This window comes from Cebus imitator, unplaced genomic scaffold (genome assembly GCF_001604975.1).
Source record: "Cebus imitator isolate Cc_AM_T3 unplaced genomic scaffold, Cebus_imitator-1.0 Scaffold0, whole genome shotgun sequence".
Taxonomy (NCBI): Eukaryota; Metazoa; Chordata; class Mammalia; order Primates; family Cebidae; genus Cebus; species Cebus imitator.
In genome coordinates this window covers 10,383,421-10,402,427 of record NW_016107315.1, presented here as the reverse complement: position 1 = coordinate 10,402,427, position 19,007 = coordinate 10,383,421, and the positions used below count along the sequence as shown (strand labels likewise).

General features: G+C 41.0%; 1 protein-coding gene across 6 annotated transcripts in view; it reads right to left on the bottom strand.

Annotated features, from left to right (window-relative positions):
- The window catches only part of ANO10 (anoctamin 10), a 232,043-nt gene extending 217,255 nt beyond the window's left edge, over window positions 1–14,788 (bottom strand). For 2 of the 6 annotated variants that reach the window (XM_017522513.2, XM_017522482.2), the window contains exon 1: window positions 14,647–14,788. The gene's annotated coding sequence lies outside the window, so the exon portion shown is untranslated. The remainder of the gene's footprint in view (window positions 1–14,646) is intronic. The other 4 variants (XM_037733452.1, XM_037733389.1, XM_017522449.2 and 1 more) reach the window with 3 other exon arrangements.
- Between the last annotated feature and the right edge of the window lie 4,219 nt (window positions 14,789–19,007).

Here is a 19,007-nt window from a genome sequence, read left to right as displayed (position 1 = left end):
ATGCCACCATGCCCAGCTAATTTTTTGTATTTTTAGTAGAGATGGGGTTTCACCATGTTGGCCAGGATGGTCTCGATCTCTTGACCTCATGATTCACCCACCTCTGCATCCCAAAGTGCTGGGATTACAGGCGTGAGCCACCGTGCCCAGCCCTGAAAACTCTTTTTAATGGAAATCCTAGAATTTAAAAATATGAGTCAAAATTAAAAACCCAACGGAGGCTTTACAGAAAATCAGACAAAACTAAAGATAAAAACCAAACAATAACATAGGCACAAAGAAAATATCCAGAATTAAGCTGTGAGAACAAAAAAGGAAGAACATACAGCAAAAAGAGTACAAGACAAGGAACTAGAAGGACCTAAAAGGGGGAGGTATTAGAGTGACAACAGTATCTGAAGAGAGGCTGACCAAGAATTTCCCAAAGATGACAAAATATACCAAGGCACAGATTTAAGAATCTCTATATACCCCCATCAGGATAAATAAAAAGCATAGTAAAAATTAAAAAAAAAAAACAAACCATAAAACAAGACACAGAAAAATCTTAAAACAGAAAAATTAAGACAAATACTTTGAACAGCAATAATTAGGCTGAAAGAGTATCTTCAATGTCCCAAGAGAATATTATGGCTAATCCGAAATTATATAATTGGTCAAAATCTACCTTAAGAAGAAAAGAAAAATAAAGTCCATTTTCTTTTTTTATTTTTTTGAAACGGAGTCTTGCTCCGTCGCCAGGCCAGTGCAGTGGTGTGATCTTGGGTCACTGCAACCTCCACCTCTGGGGTTCAAGCGATTCCCCTACCTCAGCCTCCCGAGTAGCTGGGACTGCAGGCATGTGCCACCATACCTGGCTAATTTTTTGTATTTTAGTAGAGATGGTGTTTCACCATGGTGACCAGGATGGTCTTGATTTCCTGACCTCATGATCTGCCCACCTCAGCCTCCCAAAGTGCTGAGATTATAGGCGTGAGCCACCATGTCCGGCGTGAGCCACCATGTCCGGCCTAAGCCATTTTCAAACAGAAAAATTGAGAGGATTCATCAGCATACTTAAATAAAAAAAAAAAAATGAAACAGTATTTTTTTTTTTTAGACAGGGTCTCACTCTTGCCCAGGCTAGAGTATAGGAGCATGTGCCGCTACACCCAGCTAATTTTGTATTTTTTGGAGAGACAGGGTTTTGCCACATTGCCCAAGCTTATCTTGAACTCCTGGGCTAAAGTGATCCTTTCACCTCGGCCTCCCCAAGTGCTAGGACTTCAGTTTCACATGTGAGCCACTCTACTTGGTCTTTTTTTTTTTTTTTTTTGAAACAGAGTCTTGCTCTGTCACCCAGGTAGCCTGGAGAACAGTGGTATGATCGTGGCTCACTGCAGCCTCAAACTCTGGAGACCAAGCAATCCTCCCACTTCAACATTCCAAGTAGCTGGAATCACAGTTATGTGCCATGGCACCCAGCACACAACTTATGTTTTGTAGAGACAGGGTCTCCCTATGTTGCTGGTCTCAAACTACTGAGCTCAAGCAATCCTCCCACCTCGGCTTCACAGAGTGCTGGGACTGCAGGTGTGAGCCAGCATGCCTGGCCAAGAGTGTTAAGACAGGAGGAAATGATTGCAAATGATTGGGCAACTGGAACATAGAAATTTTATATTTAGTGAGCAGACAGCATTCATAATACAGGAACTCCCCTACCGCCTTTTAAATTTAATTTCTTCTTTACTAAATTTCTCTTTTGTTGGATTTCTCACTACACATAACACACTATTTTAGGTACCTACATACATGATTCTGCATAATCTTCCTAAAACCCTATAATTTATACTTTAAAAAGCAAGAGGAAAATTGAACCAAATCACTTCGTTTAGCTCATATAGAGAAAATAGAGTCATTAGAGATATCCAAATTCTATATGTTGTTTCCTACTGAATGAAACCTTAAATTTGAATTGTCTACCATACAACTCTGTTGAAGATTATCTAAACAGAGTTCAAGACAAAATGACTAAGCGAAACCACATTACAGAATATTCTGGCCTAAAGCAAAATTAAATGTATCAAAAATAAGTAAAACAGTGCCCAAATATTAATAACAAAAAATAGTCAGCAGCCAAAAAGTAAACCTCAAGCCAAAATCATGACCAACTGAAGACAATACCAACAATGAACTAATAACAAAGGATCCTTCTGACAATCTCAAGAATTCCAACCATTTACGGTCATGCATCACTTAATGACAAAGACAGTTCTGAGAAATGGGTTGTTTCACTGTTGTGGAAACATTACAGAGTGTACTTATACAAACCTAGATGGCATAACCTACTACATACCTAGAGTATACAGTATAGCTTACTGCTCCAAGGCTACAAACCTATACAGCATGTTACTGCACTGAATCCTGTAGATAATTGTAGCACAGCAGTAATTTGAATTGTATATCTAAACACAGAAAAAGTACAGTGAAAATACAGTATAAAAGATTCAAAAATGAATATACCTGTATAGGATACTTACCATGAATGGAGCTTACAGGACTCGAAGTTACTCTGGGTGATTCAATGAGTGAATGTGAAGGCCTAAGATACTACTGTACACTTCTGTAGACTTTATAAACACTGTACATTTAGGCTATAGTAAATATATTAAAAAGTTTTATTCAATAAGTTAACCTTAGCTAACTGTAACTTTATAAGCTTTTGATTTTTTGACTTTTGTAATAACACTTAGTGTAAGACACATTATACAGCTGTACAAAAATATTTTCTTTATATCTTTATTCTAGAAGCCATTTTCTATTTAATTTTTTTTTAAATTTTTAAATGTTTTTGTTAAAAACTAAGACATAAACACAATAACCTAGGTCTATACAGGGTCACTATCATCAATATTACTGTCTTCCACCTCCACATCTTGTCTCACTGGAAGGTCTTCAGAGGCACTTACACAAATGGAGCTGTCATCTCCTGTAACAACTCTTCTTCTGGAATACCTCCTGAAGGAATTGCCTGAGGCTGTTTTACAGTTAACTTTTTTTTTTTTTTAATGTAAGGAAGTGTACACTCTAAAATAATGATTATGAGTATAGTATAGTAAATATATAAACCAGAAAAGGTGGTTTATTATCATTGTCATGTATTATGTCCTGTACATAATTGTATGTACTACTTTTATGCAACTGGCAGCACACAGGTCTGTTTACACTCGTATCACCACAAACACATGAATAATGTATTACACTACAATGTCACCAGGCGACACGAATTTTTCAGCTCTGTTATAATCTAATGGGACCATCATATATGCAATCTGTTGTTGATTGAAATGTTATTATGCAATACATGACTATACATGCATGTGTCTGCAAATTAATCTTTACAACACTATCAGGCACTGAAAAACAGCTAGACATTTTAGTAAATTGCTGAATTAGAGACTTCAATAAACCCTAGAAGTACACCAAATTTATTTTATGAATACTAAATATCAGTAATCCTTAATAATTCATTTAATGGGTAGTTAATAAGTAGTACTTACCAATCTGTAAAAATGAAAGCCTATGAAATTGTATCCTATTGACTGAAATGAACCCCAAAAGAACCTGGATTTTCAGGATCAGTTCAGGAGAATATCAAGAGAATCTTCAAGACCTTGTCTAGGGTTTCTTATCTAGTTATCTATCCAATCCTTTTTCCTTGGTTCCTGTGGCAGAGATTTGAGCTGTCCTCTGAAATCCACTCTCTCTTTGTCTAAGCACATGACTAGGCTACATTTTCCATGCAGTTGAAGTTAGGTGAGCATGGGACTAAATTCTAGACAATAGTTTGTGAGCAGAAGTACTCACAACTCCAGGACAAGCCTTTTAAGGGAGTGATTCTACCTCTCCTCATTGTTTTCTTTCCCTTTCCATGGGCCGCTGGGATACTGAGGAGATACAAGACAGGAAAGTATGGCTTCCTAGATCAGAAGGGAGTTGAGCTACCCACCAATCCAGAATACCTCCTGCCTTGGACAGTTACATTAGTGAGAAATCTATTATGTTTGAACCTATTACATATGTCAGGATTTAAACAATACAGCAATCTAGCTTACTCTGATTAATAGTATACAATCCCTCTGTCTTGTTTTGTTCTAGTGGTTTGGACTTTGGTTAATTATGTCTTACTATTAGAATTGGTTAAAAAGAGCTTGATCTCTGGAGAGAGACAGACATAAATTCAAATTCAATTCTTGACCACTCTCTTAGGCAATTTATTTATCCTCTTCTGTAAAGTGGGATTAATAAAAGTACATGACACACTTAATGGTGTGAGAGGAAATGAGAAACGTACAGCACAGTGCTTGCCACATAGGAGGCATGCAACAAATGGTAACATTTTTATAACTGGCTACTAAATAGAAAATTAAAATTCTGGAATTAAACTCTCTTCAGAGAAATTCTAGACAAATCTGATCAAGTGTCCAGCTCTAACCAGCAAGAATAAATATGATAAGGCTGAGAGTAAAATAATTAGCCATAGGGTAGAAGTAGTCTATCTAGTGTCAAAGATACTCTTGTTGGAATAGCCCAAACTTGCTGTTAAAAAATATAACAATTTTACATGCACAAAAAACAAAACACCTAATTTAAATTCAAAGTTATCATAGACTCTTTCCTTGGTCTCTAGAATGCTTTATTATATTGATTCTTTCCCTACCTCTAGAATCTTTTTTTCCTTCTGGCTTCTCCCAACACTATTTGCAAAAATGTGCCCAAATCATTTCTCCTTAAAGTGTAGTGGAACAAAGAAAATTAAATATAATATATATATATGGCCACCTAGACTTTTGCCTTCTTTCTATATAATTTCTCCCTCTAAACTCTTTTCTTTCTCTTAAATTCAAACTCTAACCTCTGTATTGCTGTCTTTGTAATTTGTTTCCAGTTGTGTCTTCTAAGTTGAGCTCCATCAGGAGTTTCCAACACTGTTATCTCACTAAAACTTGTCTCAATAGAACCAAAACTAAACATAAACTTCTCCCCAGCCTCAGTTTCCTTCCCAGTTTCCCTACCTTTCTCAGGGATAGCCCCCTTCAGCTCTGTTACCAAGCTTGCAAAATAGTGGAGCCAACCTGGAGATGTACAAATGGAGTCAGTCACTTAAGGCTTAGAGGCCTTGCTCTAAAATGTTTTTCATGTGACCCTATCTAACTCAGTGATTCTCAATCAGGGCAATTTTCAGACTTTAGACGTACTTATTCTAACTGTGCACTTCATATAAGCTTTAATGACTCCAAACTATAAGCGTAAATCAAATTCAAGGGAACAATCACAAAGGAAGTGGCCAACACTGCATAACATCTTTCCTTTCTTCAGTAGAAATCACAATCTTGTAGCAATCTGATTAAACAGATTCAGGATATCTGGCTTGAACCATTCAACTTTTCTTCCTCTAACAGAGCTTAGGTTTTGTCAGGGGCATAAAAGGTCTTATAAGTGAATGTTGGATTCAAATTATACTCCAGGCTGGGCACGGTGGCTTATGCCTGTAATCCCAGCACTTTGGAAGGCTGAAGTGGGTGGAACACCTGAGGTCAGGAGTTTGAGACCAGCCCGGGCAACATGGTGAAATACAAGTCTCTATTAAAAATACAAAATTTAGCTAGGTGTGGTGGCGCATGCCTGTAATTCCAGCTACTCAGGAGGCTGAGGCAAGAGAACTGCTTGAACCCGGGACGCAGAGGTTGCAGTGAGCCAAGATCACGCCACTGCACTCCAGCCTGGGTGACAAAGCAAGACTGTGTCTCAAAAATATATATATCAAATTATACTCCAAATGTATAGGGAATGTTATTTAAATATACCAGCAAAATCAATACTCAACATGCGAGGTTCAATGAAGGAAATCAGATCAAGACAATATCTAGTAGTCACCTCCAAATAGCTAATAATGCAGTCAGAACACTTACTGCATAAAAATTTTGGACCAGACAATAGGGAACCCATGTTCTACAATAGGAAACAATGTGTAAAATCAATGAAGCAAGAATAAAGACAGCAAGGGAAAAGAACAATAAGAAGACTGACCTGACCAGAGCAGCCATTTAAGGATAACAAATGCTATAGTTTACAAGTGATCCAATGTCCAGTAGGTTTCTGAGCAGAGAATTTTGTGTCAAAGTAATATGAATCTCAGTAAGTAAATCTAGGGGGCGAAAATATAGGTATTCTTTATGGCATTCTTTTAACTCTCCGGACTGAAATTTTTCATAATAAAAAGCTGGTGGGGGACAATATTAACCTACCAGTAGAATGCAGAGGCTGAGTTCATCACCCTCAAAATGGAAATATCAAATACAATAAACACTTAACCATGTGCTTACTATGAGCCAGGGCATGATGGTCTAAAGGTACAAAAGTAAATAAAATCTACCTCTTGCTTTTGAAGAGCCCTTAGTCTAGTAGCAGAAGCAAGCATGCATCAAATTATTCTAACAGATGGGCTAAGTATAGTAGCAGGAACCCAAAAAGTAGGGGTAGCCTCAGGAGGGCACTGTCTGGGAAGGGAAGATGGGAACCAGACAGCATTCAACTTGGACCAGATACACAGAAAACCCCAAGGTTTCCAACCTTGGATATGGGAAGAATAACTACGTGTGAAAAAATAGCAAAGTGGGAAAGAATGGCTAGTTTAAGGGAACAATAAAGTGTTCAGCAGAGTATGTGGGGACCTGCATCAAAGATCAATGTTTTTGAACATTTATTCATTGTTCAATGTGAGTAATAAAAGGCCCACCTTATTCATAATAACCAGATCATAAAAAAATTTTTCTGAGACACTAAAAGCAGGTTTCCGTTCCAAACATGTGTATGACCACTATCTACAAACTCATATATTTGCTCACTGATTATTCTCATTTGTGATACTTTACGCCTTTCATTATGCAAGGCACAACCTTAACAATATTTGCAATATGACAGACAAGTTTCTTTTTTTTTTTTTTTGAGATGGAGTCTCACTCTGTCGCCCAGGCTGGAGTGCAATGACGTGATCTCGGCTCACTGCAACCTCCGCATCCCGGGTTCAAGCAATTCTCCTGCCCCAGCCTCCTGAGTCGCTGGGACTACAGGCGAGTGCCACCACGCCTGGCTAATTTTTTGTATTTTTAGTAGAGACGGGGTTTCACTGTGTTGGCCAGGATGATCCTGATCTTCTGACCGCCTGATCTGCCTGTCTCAGCCTCCCAAAGTGCTGGAATTACAGGCATGAATGAGCCACCACGCTCAGCCACAAATTTCACTATCCCTGATATACAAAGAGTTCTTACAAATCAACAATAAAAAATACAAAAACATAAAAATACAAATAAAAAATGTCTCATCAAAAATGCTGAGACACATTTGAAAAGATGTCCAGAGTCACTAATTTAAAAACTGCAAAGTAACAATAAGATATTTTTCCCTTTTCAAATCAGCTGAAGCTAAAAGATGGAAAGAATCCAGTTTGGGGATAGGTGCAGAAAATGTAGCATTTTCACACATTGCTGACAGATGTCATAATTTGATATCACATTTCTAGAAAGCAGAGAGGCAATAAGATAAATAATATTAAACATTCATACTCTTCAATATAACAATGCTATTTCTGAGAATTTATCCCAAATTCTTTTTTTTTTTTTTTTTTTTGAGACGGAGTTTCGCTCTTGTTACCCAGGCTGGAGTGCAGTGGCGCGACCTCGGCTCACCGCAACCTCCGCCTCCCGGGTTCAGGCAATTCTCCTGCCCCAGCCTCCTGAGTCGCTGGGATTACAGGCACGTGCCACCATGCCCAGCTAATTTTTTGTATTTTTTTAGTAGAGATGGGGTTTCACCAAATTCTTAAAAGAAAACTAAAAATATGTATATAGTTCATTACAGTTTTTGTGGAATTTATCTAAAAAATAAGTAAACCAAATATACATATAAAAGTTCATTACAGATTATTTATGCATTTATGACAAAAACAACTTAATACTTCAATGTCCATCAACAAGAAATTGGCTAAAGTATGGTACAATAGTATGGTACAAAAGTATCGTACTATACGATAGAGCCATTAATATTAAGATACAGACCCAACTATATTTATTAACACGGAGAGATTTCCTAATACATTGTAAGGTAAAAAATGTAAAGTATGATCCCACATAAATATATGTAATAAATAGATAGCAATAGCAAAATAATAGTAGCTACCATTTGCTAATGATTTACTACATGCAAGGAAGTGGTAAATCATAGCCCAGTGTACATTTTATGTGAAGAAGAAATTTTAATGCTTCCATTTTACCAATGAGAAAACTTAGGTAAAAGAGGTTAGATTGTCCAACATCTTGCAATAGCAAACAGGGGAGCTGGGATTCACAACCAGACAGCCTGACACCAAAGTCCACCTCCTGAAGCATGTGTATATGCACACATCAAGCTATTGTGTGTTTATATGAATGAAAACTGCATCAATGGCCGCTCAGATATATTCCTCCAAATTGTTCTTCCTAAGTAATAGCATTTGGGATGATTTTTATTTTATTACTTTTTTAAATTTGATTTTTAATGAGTGGGTTTTTTTTTTTTTTTTTTTTGAGATGGAGTTTTGCTTGTGTTGCCCAGGCTGCAGTGCAATGGCGCTCTCTCAGCTCACTGCAACCTCTGCCTCCTGGGTTCAAGTGATTCTCATGCCCCAGCCTCCTGAGTACCTGGGATTACAGGTGCCCGCCACCACATCCAGCTAATTTTTTTTTTTTTATTTTTGGTAGAGATGAGGTTTTGTTATGTTGGTCAGGCTGGTCTTGAACTCCTGATCTCAGGCTATCCACCCGCCTCAGTCTCCCAAAGTGCTGGGATTATAGGTGTGAGCCACAGTGCCCGGCCTATGAGTGGGTATTTTTTATAATCAGAAAAAAAGTGGCTCTGTATTTGGAAAATACTACAGAAGCTTCACATTCTCAACAGTAAATGTAGAATATATACTTTAGTTAAGGCCAAATGATATTTTTAAACTATATAATACAAGATATTTTGCTTTTCTTCACCAGACTAAAGGCATGGCAACCTTGTATAAAAACTACCTAGATTTAAAATTTGGTTTGTTCTGAGAAAAGGTTAACAGTGAAATGTCTTCTATTCAACCATACGCGAAATAAAAGGATCCATATATAAAGCACATCACCTTCTATCCAGCTCCTACCCAGGAGCCTGCAAAGCTTCAGGGAGCTGAACAATGACAGGCTCTTTAAGAGGGGAAGGAGTCTTAGGGATCAGTTAGTCCCTCACTATCATGCTATGCAGACCCAAAGTCACACCACCAGTGTGGCAGAAGCAGAACTGGAATCCAATGCTCTTTGAACACCACCATGCCATCAGAAGACAACCTTTTGTCTTTTCTTTTTGTGAACCTACCAGGCAATAAAGTCCAAGTCCATATTATGCCCCCATCATAGAAATAACACTAGCCTTGCTACAATCATGCAGCTGCATGCTGTAAATGATAGCTAGTCTCAATAAAAATCTCAGGACTAACACAAGTGCTGGCATTGCTTTGATTCTGCTTTATGCAATGAGAACCATGTAGGTAGGGGAAGACAGGCTGCTGGGCTTTTTTAGTGGAAGTTGGTAAGTCTGGCCCTTTTAAGGCTCCAGGGCATAAGATGCTCTTGGAGCTTTGAATACTGCAGTGACAGTAAGAACCAGTTCTGCTCCTCTTGTGCCCACTTTCAGCCACTCTACACTTGTGCTGGCCGTTATGCCACAGTGCACGTACAGGCCAGCTTACTTAAGCCGTCTCTTCTTTCTGTCCCTGCAATTCCATTCAGGGGTGCCCTCTGCTCAGGAAATGTCTGTCCCCATATGGTAAGCCCACTTGGGTATGTCTACTCCTCAGGGAACTTCTGTATAGTAATACCTCTGGGGATGCTCTCTCTTTGGGCTACTGCTGCCCCGCTCTGTGTTTTTACATGCAGTAGAATTATGGGTGTGACAGACTTTCATCTTGCAGTTCACTGGCCAGTGGAATTCAGGCTTGCTCCAGTCTCTCCTCCCATTAACTGGCTCAATGACATAAATATCAAATGCAAAGTGGTGGAAACAAGAAGCCTCATGGAAGCCTTGGCCTAAACTGAGTTCTGGAATCTACTTTTACCAGAGGGTCTTAATGGGAACTTGCTCTACTGTTACCAAGCATACAAAATGAAAAAGTGGAACCAAAATACCAGACGCAGACATGAAGGCTTTAAGTGTTCCTGAAGTTGTAGCAGGAACCTTATGGTTCCAGTTGGGGCCAATCTAAAAACAAACAATGATTCAACATACAGAGTTCCTGGGCACCAAAGAGTAGGAAAATTTCTGCTATTGCAGCCAATATCCTCCTTTGATCAGGACTCTCAGCCAGGACAGTAGCCAGGGTGACTAAAAGGCACAGAGCAGCCAGGTTCCATACAGGCCTTGGGGCACGGGATCAAGAGACAGCAATTCCAAATTGTGTTATCAGGTGTTGAACTGCATACAGGGCCAAAGAGAGACCTACAAATAAGTTAGATTCATGAGGCTTTTACATTAATAACTGGGTCACTGGCCCACAAGAGGTAAATCCCGACCGTGGTGGTCAAGATGTAGAGAAACACACAGTGAGTTCACCATGGAGAGGTTGGGAGGGGGAAGGAGAGAGGGGAGTTATTTTAACAAGGATCAGGAAAAGAATAATGAATTGTTTATTCTGTGTATTATTCTCTTCCTGAGTTTGAGTAAAGAAAAAAAAAAGTCAATGGAATTATTCCAAATTCAAAGGTTAAGAAGGAAATATATAACCTTATTCCAGATTCGAGGAGAAACAGGAACCAAAAGTATTCTCAGTCATGAAGCAGAATAGAAAACACTTCACTTCAGTAAGCGAAAAATGAAGGGCCACACTGCCCAAGCTGGAAGATGAGAGGAATCTCCGTAGGACAAAAGTTGCAATTTTAATGGCCAGGCAAAAATAGGGCCAGGCCATCTCCAGAGGACCTAAGATGCGGAGACACTACTTACCTACAGGCAGGCAGTTAATTGTGAGAGCAACTGTGGGAGCCTCCCTCCTTGATACCTAGGTCAGCTGCCTTGGGGAGTCACACATGTAGACAGACACGAGTAGAAAATCAGCCCCACATAGACCCATCCTTATTATAATTGTTTCTTGGTAACACAGATAATTTAGGGAAGCTGGTAAAGGGCCACTCCCTGAGGGAACGCCATGCCCTCAGGATTCCACAGGAAGGGAAGGTACAGGAGAGGGGAGACACAGGATACTGAAGACAGTCCTGCCACAACAGTCCAGGCTCAGGCCTGATTAGATGCTGCACTGACCTCTGCACATAATCACCCAGCTGAGTCTAGCCATGGAAGCACCAGTGAGGAAAACAAGAATATTTCCTCCTCTCACTCATGCCTCCATCTACTCTCATTACCCTAGATACTGCCAAGAGTTTGCTTTTTTTGGCTAGAATAATATCAGAAATATACTGTGGCTTCTTAGTAGAAATGCTCTAGAGGCTATGAGGTAGCCCTGGGCTGAAGACATTCCCAAGACACACAGACCTTTAAACCTGGGACAAGTTGGTCATGCTTGGTAAAGAGTAAAGGTCATTACTCTTTCCTCCAAAATACCCAGGGACTAGAGTCAGCATCTGGCACTCTACTTCTGACAGATTCCCACTGCCAATTCATAGATTAATAAAAGCGATAATAAGCATGGATTACTCAGATCATCCTTTCTATTCTGTAACTCCCAGGTGATTTAGAAATGGCATATAAAAGTAATTAAAAGGCACCTTATTGGTTATACATCTTAAACAGTAGTCTACTTACATAAAAAAAAAGTGAGATAAATATCCCCTTCTAAGGGATGAGTTTTGCATATGAATTCAGGGTAGATGTATGCTTTCTAGCAGGCCTGCTTTACTTTACAAGTCTGCACCAGGTCATCCTGTTTAGGAGGATGCTCAGATTAAACAGGGCTAAGGACATATGACAACTAAATACAGTGTAGGATCCCTGATTGGATCATAAACATTAACAAGACAATTAGTGAAATTTGAATAAGTCTGTCTATTACACTTAATAGAATTATATCAATGTAAATTTCCCGGTTTCAATAATTGTACCAGAGTCATATAAGATGTTCACATCTGGGGAAGCGAGGTGAAGGGCATAAGGAAATCTGTACTATTTTTGCAACTTTTTGTAAATCTAAAGTTATTTCAAAATAAAAAACTTTTTAAAAAGAGCCTTTTCCAGGGGCTGGGCATAGTGGCTCAGGGCTGTAATCCCAGCACTTTGGGAGACTTTGGCGGGTAGCTCCATTGAGCTCAAGAGTTCAAGACCAGTGTGGGCAACATGGCGAAACCCTGTATCTACAATAAATACAACAAAATAAGAAAATTAGCTGGACACGGTGAAGCGTGCTTGTAGTCCCAGCTACCCAGGAGGCTGAGGTGGGAGGATCACCTAGCCCAGAGGTTGAGACTGTGGTGAGCCATGATTGCACCACTGCACACACTCCAGCCTGGGCAACAGAATGAGACCTTGTCAAAAAAAAAAAAAAATCCTCTTCCAAAAAATCCATAATTTCCTTTTTCTAACACATACACACAAAAACTCATACACATTAAAAATACCTTTTGATTCACGTATGACATGAGACTTAAGAGCTTGTAACTATTAAAACAAAAGTTTATTGCTTATAAAAACAGAAAGCTAGAGACAATTTAGCTATCTGATAGATGAGAAATAGGCTAGTATACCACAGCTGTCATGCAAGCCATGACAAATACATCTATCTTGAGCAACACTGATTTTTTCACCTCCAAGCACAGTATTAGGCACATACCTAAAACTCTAATATTTAATAAAAGAATGAATCCATATGATGAATGATTATACAAGCATTTTCAAAGATGTTTAAGAAGAATTTATAGTGATCCACGAAAATGCTAAGTGAGAAAATATAAGGTGGAAAGAGAAAGCAATAGTATGAAGTAATATAACAATATTACTCCAATTATGTAACAATACTACCCCAATTTTGTGTATATTCATATACACAAAAATACAAAAATTAGGAAGAAATGCATCAAAATGTTAATACATGTGGCAAAATTACAGATTTTAATTTTCATCCTTACACTTTTCTCTGTCTTCCAAGTCTACAATGAAAGACAGTTGGCTGGGTGCGGTGGCTCATGCCTGTAACCACTTTGGGAGGCCAAGGTGGGCAGATCACCTGAGATCAGGAGTTCAAGACCAGCCTGGCCAACATGGTGAAATCCCATAGAGAAAAAAAAATGTGTTTTCTCTGCTAAAAACACAGAAATTAGCCGGGCGTGGTGGCAGGTGCCTGTAATCCCAGCTACTCAGGAGGCTAAGACTGGAGAATTGCTTGAACCTGGGCGGCGGAGGGTGCAGTGAGCCAAGATTGCACCACCTCACTCTAGCCTGGGCGACAGAGCAAGACTCTGTCTCAAAAAAAAAAAAAGTTTCAGTGGGTTTAAGTGCATATACACACTCCAATTTACCAAGCTTTTTCTATGCCCTTCCATTATTTTAGATTTTTTAAATTTCATTCTTCGTCTACAACTCTAAGATTATTTCAGCAACAGCTGTTCAGAACAGACGATTTACTTTCCACAGAGAATTCTAAATTGTTTATCACGCAGAATGGTCCCTTAGAAAACATCTCGTCCTCTAGACTTGTAGGACTTTAAGTTGAAAGTAGGCAGTACAAAGTGGATTTAACCGCTTTAAACCCCACAGGATTAGATTTAAACTCCGCAGGATTTGAGGCAATATGATACAACTGTGTTTTGAGTCTTAATAAACCTCAGCTGCACCTTTTAAGCCTGGGACCTCCATACACCGTCCTGTTGGAATAAGGTTTTACAGAAGGCAGCGCACACCAATGCTAGCACTGTGAAGGCACCCGAAAAATCAGACGCCGCCTGTAGGGGAGAATCCCATTCCATTCACGTTTCTCAGGTGTCCCGGGCACTAGCCAGACAGGTGTCTATTATTTAAACTGTACAGTATGTCCCAGTCAAAAGCCTGGAAACCCAATCACCTCACGTGAGCATTATCCTGCAACTCCGCTCCGGCCAACCCCGCCTGGAGACAGCCTAGCCCGCCCTGATCGCGGGACTGCCGGAAAGTAAGAAGCCCGGGCCCCTGGAGCTAGAACTTCCAAAGAGCACCCTTCACTCTGCTCCGACGACAACCCCACCCATTGCCTTCTTTCCCAGAGCGCTGAGGCCCCCACATCCCCCATCCTGACTCCACCAGCCCCGAATTTCCGCCTGACGGCGTTTCTCTCAGGACTCAAACCTTCGCCCCAGACCCATACCCCCTCCACAAACCTCTGCCCTCCCCGGCGACCGCCACTCCCCATAACACCTTCACCCGTCCCTGCCCCCACAGCCTCCGCGCCCATCCTGGTCCCACTTCCCATCCCCAGGGGTGCCGACACCGAGAAGCGCCCAGGGAACGCAGGGCGGCTGCCGGGAGGAGCCCCTGGAGGCTGCAGCGGCCGAGGCTCAGTCGCTGCACGGAGCCGGGCTCTGCGCCTCAGACAGCTGGGGGTCTGTGGTGTCCTCCCCCACTCACCGCCCGCCGCACCACTCCACGTCTTCGGGGGCGGGCCCGAGAGCCGGCGACAACCGGAGGCCGGGAGAGCTAGCGCTCGGTGCCGGGGGCGGGCCGGGCCTGAGGGGTGGGCGCCGGCGAGCGCTGGGCGTGTCGGACTCGGCGGGGCCTAGACGCGGTCGCACGCAGGAGGGGGCGGGGCCACGGCGGGAGAGGCGGGGCCTCACTGGGCGGTCGCCTTGGACGAGAACCTTGACCGGAACCGATCTGGAGAAACAAAAGGCGGCCCTTACTGGGCTGTCGCCCGGAACGGGAGCCCAGGCCTGCAAAAAGGGAGGGGCGTGCCTAGCATACCGTACCACCCATCGGGATCCGGAGGGCAGCGGGAGAGGCGGGGCCGAGAAGGAAGAGGCCTGGTTGGGCTGTCACTCCGAGCTGGGGCGGCACGCCGCTGAGGTCTCCAACAGTGAGCGATCGGGGCGGGGAAAAGGAATACGCTCCTTCACATTTCCCTCTTCCATCTCTTACAGACCAGAGCCTGATTTTCTGGTCACTTTCTGGTATAAGAAGAAGTCTCATTTTAACTGTAGCTCACTTTCAAGTTGTGAAAAACGCAGATCCATTTATAATTAAAACCTAACATCCAACTACAGTCAAATCCCTTTCAATAGTTTATAGGGTTTCCCAGCCTCTTACCTCTCTGAAAACCTCTTTTATTCTCCTACTTGCTCCTCTCCAGCCCCACTGGTACCCTTGCTCCTCCTAGAACTCGCCAAACCAGACACCCTCCACCTCCTGACTCAGGGTCTTTGCCCCAGCCATTCCCTCTGCCCAGACGGCTCTTCCCTTAGATAGCTGCTTGGCTCACTTCCTCACCTCCCTCAGTCTGCTGGACTCTCACTTTCTCCCTGAGGCCCTTTCTAACCATCCTACCTAATATCTCTTCTTATCTCCTCCCCCTCCTACCATTTCCTTACCTGCTCTCCTATTTCTTCTGTCCACCACATTTATTGACTTGTTGTTGTTTTGAGATACAGAGTCTCCCTTTGTCATCTAGGCTGGAGTGCAGTGGCACAATCTCGGCTTACTGCAACCTCTGCCTCCTGGGTTCAAGCGATTCTCCTGACTCAGCCTCCTAAATAGCTGGGATTACAGGCGTGTGCCACAACGCCCAGGTAATTTTTGTATTTTTTTTGTAGAGACAGAGTTTCGCCATGTTGGCCAAGCTGGTCTCGAACGACTGACCTCAGGTGATGCAGCTGCCTTGGCCTCGGAAAGTGCTGGGATTACAAGTATGAGCCACCGCGCCTGCCCCACACTTACTGACTTAACATTTTATGTTGTTTCATTTATTGTCAGTCTCTCTCCCTAGAATGTAAGTTTCACAGGGCAGGGATTTTTGCCGGTTTTGTCCATTGATATATAGTAGTTCCCCCTTATCCGCAGTTTGGCTTTAAGTGTTTTTAGTTACCCAGGGTCTACCACAGTCTGAAAATAGGTGAGGCCAGAACAATAAGATATTTGGAGAGAGAGAGAGAGAGAGAGGGAGAGAGAGACCATATTCACTTTTTATTACAGTCTGTTTTTATAATTTTTCTATTATTCATTGTTGTTAATCCCTTACTGTACCTAATTTATAAATGAAACTTTATCATAGGTATGTATGTTTATATAGGAAAGAATAAACATGGTGTACATAGAGTTTTATACTATCCTCAGTTTCAAGCATCCACTGGGGATCTTGGAATGTATCTCCTGCAGATAATGGAGGATTACTCTATCCCCAATGTTTAGAACAGTGTTAGGTCCATAGTAGACAAACAATAACATGAAATGAAAAATAAAAAAATGAATGGACACTTTCCGCCTCCATACATCCAGCTTTGGCCAGATCGATGCCTTAACGAACTACAGTGGGGAGAAGGCTGGTCTGCTCTTTATTCTCCATCCTTCTCTGGATCTACCAGGTTCCAGGCAGGAGGCAGGAAGACTAAAGAAAGGAGCAGAAGACTAATTACTTGGTAGGAGCAGTTTGTCATTCTTTCTAGACCACTGATGCTAGCATGTCAGCTCACAACATTATTAACCAGCTCTTGTGCAGCTGTCTTTTTGTAGGTCCTGTGTGGGTATGTCCAGAAGAGGTTCTGAAAATCAGGATAAATTATTTATGAACTTCAATAAGTTTAGACATAAATTACTCATTAGACTTTTGTTTTTAAATTGTACTCTTCCTATCTTCTTATCCTTGAACTTATGGCCATCCTTCATATAACTTCATTTTCTTATATTTATGTGACTGGAGGAATTAGGAAAAAAAATTGAATGGAAACATAAAAGTCCTTTTCTCATGGATAATCTTATTTCATTTCCACTGTTAACACATTAAAACTTAACACATTTCTGTTAAGTATGGTAAATTGTTGGATAACATAAATGGCAAACCTGAGTTAATGACATAGATCCCCATATGGTAGTCCCCCTTATCCATGTTTCAGTACCCCCACTGGATGCCTGAAACCACAGATGGTACTGAACCCTGTATATTTATGTTTTTTTAACCTAATAGCCTAGATGACTACTAAGTGACTAACAGGTATGTAGCATTGATATAGTTTGCATCTGTGTCCTCATTCAAATCTCACACTGAATTGTAATCTCCAGTATTAGAGGTGGGGCCTGGTGGGAGGTGATTGGATCATGGGAGTAGATTTCTCCTGAATGATTTAGCACCATCCTCTTGGTGCTGTCCTCAAAATAGTGAGTGACTTTTCACAAAATCTGGCTGTTTAAAAGTGTGTGGCATCTTCCTCTGTGTTGCTCCTGCTCTGGCCATGTGATATGCCTGCTCCCTCTTCACTTATAAGTTTCCTAAAGCCTTCCCAGAAGCCAACCAGATGCCAGCATCATGCTTCCTGTACAGCCTGCAAAGCCATGAGCCAATTAAATCTCTTTGCTTTATAAATTACCCAGTCTCAGTTATTTTTTTATAGCATTATGAGAATGGACTAATACAAGGACCTACAGTATGGATACACCAGACAAAGAGATGATTCACATGCAGGAGGGATGGTGTGGGACAGTGTGAGATTTCATCACAATACTCGGATTGGCACACAATTTAAAACTTATGAATTATTTCTGGAATTTTCCATGTAATGTTTTCCGACCTCAGTTGATTGAAGGTAACTGAAACCATGGAAAGAGAAACTGTGGCTAAGGGGAACTACTGTATCCATTACCTATGACTACATGTCAAACAATTACACAGAATTAGGGATTCCTTTCTCCACTTGTCTTTTTTGGGGGATTTCCTCCATGTTCTCTCTGGCTTCCAAGAGTTCCTTTTCCCAACTCCTCTGTCCAGGAGGATAGGTTTTCTCCCAGGTGACCATGTCACTGTACCACTGCAAGGCAGCTCCCTGACTGGGAATGGCTTCAGGGCAAGGGAGGGAAAGAAAAAAGCAATCAGCAGTTTCTACCACTTTCTCTAGCTTGCAGCAGCCTTTTTTCCTGGTCCTGTGGCTACATGGTCAGGCTTCTCTCTGATGTTTTGCTGATAGTGTCTGGTTGACAATTCCCAACTCATTCTGTCTTCAGATCAAAGCGAAGAGGTAGAGGAGAAAAAAATAAAAACAGGAATCTCACCACTCCTGTATCAGTCTTTCTTCAGGTTTGAGTTCCCTGCCCAATCTCCCTGCTATTATTTACTTTTCAGAGTCCTTGGGTAGTTATTCTTTATAGTTTATCTAGAGGTTTTAGTAGTGATCAATCAGTAGGAGACATGGGCAGCAGTGGACTTACTCTATTTTGGTCAGAAATGGAACTTGTCAATCTAATAAAAAAATATTTTAACTCGTATTTTTCTTGTGAAGAGGGAGGTTGAGAGCATCTTCTCAGGTTAAAGAAACATTTGTATTTCCTATCCTGTGAACTATCTATGTATATACATTGTCTAATTTTCTACTAAGTATAGAAACTTTTTATATAATGGTAAGAGTAGTCATTTTTCTTATGAATGTCAAAATTTTCCTCAGTTTGTCATGTCCTTTTATTTCTCTTATGCTGTTTTGTTTGTTTGCTTTTGTTTTTGTTTATTGGCCAAGAAAACTTTTTCTAACTGGTCAATTTTACCAAATTTTCTGTTACTACTTCTGGGTTGTATCATACTTAGAAAGATCTCCACCTCTCTTCAATTACTTTTTTTTTTTTAATGGAGTCTAGCTCTGTTGCCCAAGCTGTAGTGCAGTGGCGTGATCTTGGCTCACTGTGACCTCCGCCTCAAGGGTTTAAGCACTTCTCTTGCCTCAGCCTCCCAAGAGCTGGGACTACAGGCATGAACCACCATGCCCAGCTAATTTTTGTATCTTTTTTTTTTTTTTTTT